We start from the raw sequence: 6,000 nt of genomic DNA on the forward strand, positions 1-6,000 counted from the left end.
TCTGCAAGCAGGACCTGAGTGCAACAGAGCTCTCTCCTCATTCGCGATCCCCAGAAACTGGTTTTCAGAGGCCGATTGGCTCCGACAGTAGAGACCAAAATAGGCAATCCAAGGCCAGTAGCCTTTTCACAACTTGCCACATGCATTGTGGAGCCAGAGTCCACAGAGCAGGGATCTGGGGGAAGCTTGGCCAGTTGTGCCAAATTGGTCACGTATGAACTGGAGCGAAGAAGAAGCGGTTGATGACTAGCAGCCGGCCTCGCTGTCCCGAAGACGGGCTTTAATAGCTTTCCTTTGTATTTCTCTACAAACATCCCCTTTCCTGACCTGCTCTCCTTTGCTCTCAATGCTTCCAGATAAATGCAGCATCTGTTAAAAAATAAGCCTGAAAAACTCATGCCGGCTCAGCCCTGCTCAGAGGGGAAGTGCTCTGCGTCTAATTGGGTAAGTAGACTTCACTGTAATGTCAAGCTGATGGCGAATTTTGCCTGAGGACGAGTGGAGGGAGAGGCAAGGAGAGGTTCTGGAGTGCCGTTGTAGATCTTAACAGCCTTGGATTTTAACTAGCTGCTCGCAAGCCTGAGGATGCTTCCCGGTTTTGTCTTCTGATGGTGCTCTTAAAAGCCAGCATCCTTGGGAGGCTTGGGAAGGGGAGGGGGGAATACAGTGGATGAACACACAGAATCCTAGAACCGTAGTGTTGGAAGGCATCCCAAAAGTCATCTGGCTCAACCCCCCAATGCAGGATTCACAGCTAAATCTAGAACCTCCCTTTGGAGGGCAGAGTAGATTCCTGAAAACTCCTCTTTAAAATGCAACAGAAGTCTTTGCTTACTAACTCCCACCCAGGGTTAGGGTTTTTCCAGAGCACAGCCTGACTGGGTGAATCCACTAGAGGTGGGGGAGAAATCTGATATAGTTTGCATGTATTTATTTATTATTATTAATAATCACATGCCCTTCGCCCTAATAAGGTCCCAGGGTAGGTTACAGGGTGTATCACAACATTAAAAGACAATATCGAAAACAGTTTAGAACAACTTGCGATCACAAAAATTAGGTGATTCCTGAAATGTGCTAACGCAACTTCTTGTCTTGTCAATTGATGGAGGTGGCAGGACATGGCATGAATTTCTGGCACAACCCTAATATGTAAAAATAATAATAGCAACAATTGGTTAATTCATAAATTACCCACTTTTCACCCTAAGGTCCCAGGACTGGTGACAACATTAAATCGCAGTATTAAAAACAGTTTTATACAACTTCCAACTGCAAAGAAATCAAGTGGATGCTTAAAATACACACCTCAAGGGTCAAAAGCCAGGATTAAAGAGAATGTGTGTTCATCACCCTCTGGTAGAAGCATAATGAAGCCAGATACACCGCTGTGGAAACAATTTCCCACAGTTTAGGAGTTGCCTCAGAAAAGGCCCTCTCTCTCCTTCAAGCCTCTGAGGGTGGAGGAACTGCGAAGAGAGCCCCCTCGGCTGATCTCAGCACCTGAGAGGGTCTTTCTGGAAGAAGGCAACCTCTTGTGTATTTGGGGGCTGAGTCTTTAAAGATGAATCTGAAAAATTTGCTCTGTCCAAAATGGCATGAGAACCAAAACACAGCTGTCGGAGTCTGAACTCACTCTGGATACAGACAGTCCTTGGCCTTCATTGCAGGATCCTGGCTCCTTGCTCCTCATTCCCAGAACCTGCCCCAGGACCAGGGTCTCCTATTCATCCTCTGAAGAGGAATCGCTTGACTGAGGCATGACAAGATGCCGCTCCCCTCTCTCTGTGTTTGTGTTTCTTCTAAGCATCCTGGGTCTTCCTCTGTTGGAGGACAGAGCTGTATCTGTTACATAGTCTGCTCTGGCCTGATGTTCTCAGGTAGACCAGTGATTCTTTTCCCTTCAGAAATGTTGAAGCCACAGTCAATTACGGGTACAGCCGGCTTCTGTATCCGGAATGAGAAAGGGAGCGCCATTCTTTCCTTTGCCCGAGGCAGCAAAATGTCTTGAGCTGGCCCTGCCGAGAGGCATGTCATTTGCAATTAATAAAGGTCAAATAGCAAATCAGAAGCAAAGGGCCTTTGGGAAGGGCTGTAGCTCAGTGATAGAGCACCTGCTTTTCACACAGAAGGTCTCATGTTCAGTTCCCACTGGCCTCTCCAGGTGGGAGAGCCAGCGTGGTGTAGTGGTTAAGAGCAGTGGACTTGTAACCTGGGGAACCGGGTTCGCTTCCCCGCTCCTCCACATGCAGCTGCTGGGTGACCTTGGGCTAGTTATACTTCTCTGAAATCTCTCAGCCTCACTCACCTCACAGAGTGTTTGTTGTGGGGGAGGAAGGGAAAGGAGAGTGTTAGCCGTTTTAAGGCTCCTTAAGGGGAATGAAAGGCGGGATATCAATTCTTCTTTTTCTTCCAGGTAGGGCTGGCTCAGTTTAAGGCCAGCCCTAGTTCAGCCCTTGAGTTGGGCACATGAGGACTGGAATCTCAGTTTGGCGGCAGAGCCTCTGCTTTGCATGCAGAAGCCTGGAGCAGGGGTGCCATGGCCTCGGGTGCAGACTTTCTGAGCAGGCACTAACCAGGTGCCCCCCCCGGCGCCCCCAGCATGGCCTGGCCTGGTGCTCCTCTATCTCTACCCAACAAGGGCCACCTCGGCCAGCAGGGCTCCTGCTTGCATGGGCAGGCAGGTGGCTCAGCATGACCCTGCTTTGCTCTAGTGGGGATGTGGTCACTCAGGAAGCAAGGGCTGGGCTGTCAATCCCCCCACCTGATGTGTGTGCGTATGTGCCCACCCCGGGCTCCAGCAACTGAACTAAACCACTGGCCTGGAGAGCCTCTGCCAGTCAACATTGATGGATCAATGGTCTGACTCAGTCTGCAGCAGCTTCTTAATGTTTCCCCAAAAAACCAAAGCAAATACAGTATTGTGCACCACTTGCCTATTGAATTAAAAACAAATACGCCTCTCCTTTATATTCCAGTAACTATAGCAAAGATTTCCAGGTGGGATCAAGCCATTCTGTTTATTGCAAACTTTTCCTTCTGTTGATCTCTGGAACATGCAGTTATAGCATCTGACTCAGCCAGCATTTGATAAGAATATTGTATTTAAATTTAATATGCTTCTCTCTCTCTCTCTCTCTCTCTCTCTCTCTCTCTCTCTCTCTCTCTCTCTCTCTCTCTCTCTGTCTCTCCCTGCATGCTTGTGAGAGCATTTTACCATGTTTATCACAGTGAAATAAACCACATTTATTAAGGTAACATCTTTTATTAAAATGCTTATTAAGTTCAGTGTGCTTGATTTCTTCCAGCCGTCGGCCATAACAAAGCATAAAAGAGATGCCCACCTTTAAGAATATATCAGGCAATCCAATTTGAAATTCTCAGGTTGCTAAAAGACTCCCACACACATTTATTATTTTATTTTATGTTACTACTGTAAGTGTAAACGAATAAGCCTGGGCAAGAGTTGATAAAAAATGGGGGGAAATGTATCCCATAATGAACAAGACCTGTGGAGTGGAGTTACAGCTCAGGGTAGATCAGAAAAGGGCAACCAAAATATAGCATGCCTGGATAGCACAGTTGGTTAGAGCGTGGTGCTGATAATGCCAAGGTTGCAGGTTCAATCCCCATATGGGACAGCTGCATATTCCTGCAATGCAGGGGGTTGGACTAGATGATCCTCAGGGTCCCTTCCAGCTCTTTGATTCCATGAAATGATCAAGGGGATGGAGCAGTTCCTCTTTGAAGAGAGCTTGCAGCATCTGGAGCTTTTTAGCTTATAGAGGAAAGGTGACAAGGAGCGACATAATAATAACAAAATTTTATTTATATCCCACCCTCCCCAGCTGAAGCCGGGCTCAGAGCGGCTAACAACACTAAAAGTAACACAGTTTACATAAAATCACAATCAATTAATTGAAATACATTCTAAAATCAATTCATTCTAAAATCATTTCAGAATCAAATTAATGGCAACCATTGGGCTAGAGTTCTATGAGGATTACCAAAGGAGGGGGTCAGACTGTGCCCTGGCCAAAGGCCTGGTGGAACAGCTCTGTCTTGCAGGCCCTGCGGAAAGATGTCAAGTCCTGCAGGGCCCTGGTCTCTTGCAAAAGAGCATTCCACCAGATCGGGGCCACAGCCAAAAAAGCCCTGGCTCTGGTTGAGGCCAGCCTAACCTCCCTGTGGCCCGGGATCTCCAAGATGTTTTTATTTGAAGACCGTAAGGTCGTCTGTGGGACATACCAGGAGAGGCGGTCCCATAGGTACGAGGGTCCTAGTCTGTATAGGGCTTTAAATGTTAAAACCAGCACCTTAAACCTGATTCTGTAATCCACTGGGAGCCAGTGCAGCTGGTATATATATGATAGAATATATGGTATATATGGTAGAAGTTTATAAAATTATGCACGGCATGCATGCGGAAAATGGAAATTTTAACTCCCCTCCCTCCTAGCATTAGAACTCTGGGACATCTCATGGAGCTGAATGTTGGAAGATTCAGTACAGATGAAACGAAGGACCTTTTTCACGCAGCACGTTATTAACCTATGGAACTCCCTCCCACAAGAGGCAGTGATGGCTGCCAACCTGAATGGCACCTGCTTTCCATTCAGAAGGCCCCAGGCTTCTCCAAGTAGGGCTCGAAATCCTGGAGAGCTGTTGCCAGCCAGGACGACATGAAGCTAGACGGAGCAGCGGCTTTGTAAAGTAGCTTCCGAGGTGGATCAGGCCCCGTCCAGAGATGTTCCACACCAGCGGGCTTGTTGGTTAATTTGCATCGAAACCGTTTCGTCAGGCTTGTCCCGTCTCGTTAGCGTCCCATCTCTGGAGATGGAAGGAGATGAGGTGGAGAGGAAATGGAGACTGACGCAGCAGCCAAGGACCAATTAGAGAGGCAGCCACACTCTCCCCTTGTCGCGGGTGAAAGGAGCCCTGAGCCGGCAGAGCACTCAGGCAATCTCGCCGAGGGTCTTCGTTTTGAGGGCTGCACTTTCCGTGGACTTGGGAGACACAATCAGTCTTCTTTCCCAGCATCCTGTCCCAGATTGCATCAAAAGGGAACAGCTGCGGGGAGAAAGGCTTGGTGAGGGACGCAACATGAGGGAAATTGTTACTCTGGGCCTCGGGTCAGTGGTGGACCTTGGCACCTCACATTTCAGTGGCCCCCCGTGCGGTGCCAAAATCCGACGCACGCCCCCCCCACCTCATGCCTTCTGTTGGACTTTATAGTTGTGGCACTTGCTGCAGTGTCCCTGAAGCTCTGCAACTGGTGGGACAACACTGGCCACGCTCCCCCCTTTGCTTGGGTTTCTGCAAGATCCTTTCTGTTTTGATGCATTCCATTTATTACATTTAGATTATGGTTGCCGGATTTTTTTCAATGAATCCGGGGACAGTTTTTTTTTTTTTTTGAAGCTGAGTAGCAACAGGGAGTCAGTAGTGGGGATGGAGAGGCAAAAGACCCTGGGCCCAAGCATACATGCATATTGTATAAAGGTGCAAAGTCCTTCTTTCACACCCTGTGAAACATAACGGTGCGCTGCCTGCCCATGATTCCCGAGCCTCCCCCAATCTCCTGCCCCCTCCCCCATTTGTTTTGACTGATCAGGGGAGGCTTGGGAGTCGCGGGTGGGCAGCCGTTGGCCAGTTTTTAAAAAACGCTGCGCATTTATGTTTCACAGGGTGCGAAAGAAGGGCTTTGCACCTTGCCTGGCAGAGAAACCGTGCGCTTTGAGCCCCTCCTGGGCAATGGCTGCCCGCCCGTGACTCCCAAGCCCCCCCATCTGTCAAAACAAAGAGAGAAGGGGGCAGAAGATCTGTACCACCGGACGTCCCTGGTTCCCCCTCAGCAGTGGTGGCGGCAGTGAGCTGTGAGCAGCTCCTGAAGGCAACCAGAGCCAACTGTGCTACCAGGCTGGCTCCAGGCTGCTGAGGCTGCCGCTGCCACATTTCCCGGGGACAGATTTGCAAATCCAGGGACTGTCCCTGGGAACC

The 6,000-nt window shown here is 49.0% G+C and overlaps 1 long non-coding RNA gene across 1 annotated transcript in view; it reads left to right on the forward strand.

The window, feature by feature from the left end:
* LOC309358065 overlaps positions 1–3,045 on the forward strand; it is a 29,539-nt gene extending 26,494 nt beyond the window's left edge. Inside the window, exons 2-3 of the long non-coding RNA XR_014163324.1 lie at positions 357–444; positions 2,979–3,045. This is a non-coding gene — a long non-coding RNA (uncharacterized lncRNA). The remainder of the gene's footprint in view (positions 1–356; positions 445–2,978) is intronic.
* Positions 3,046–6,000: the final 2,955 nt, after the last annotated feature.

Source organism: Podarcis melisellensis (genome assembly GCF_964234715.1).
Source record: "Podarcis melisellensis genome assembly, chromosome: 15".
NCBI classification, from domain to species: domain Eukaryota; kingdom Metazoa; phylum Chordata; class Lepidosauria; order Squamata; family Lacertidae; genus Podarcis; species Podarcis melisellensis.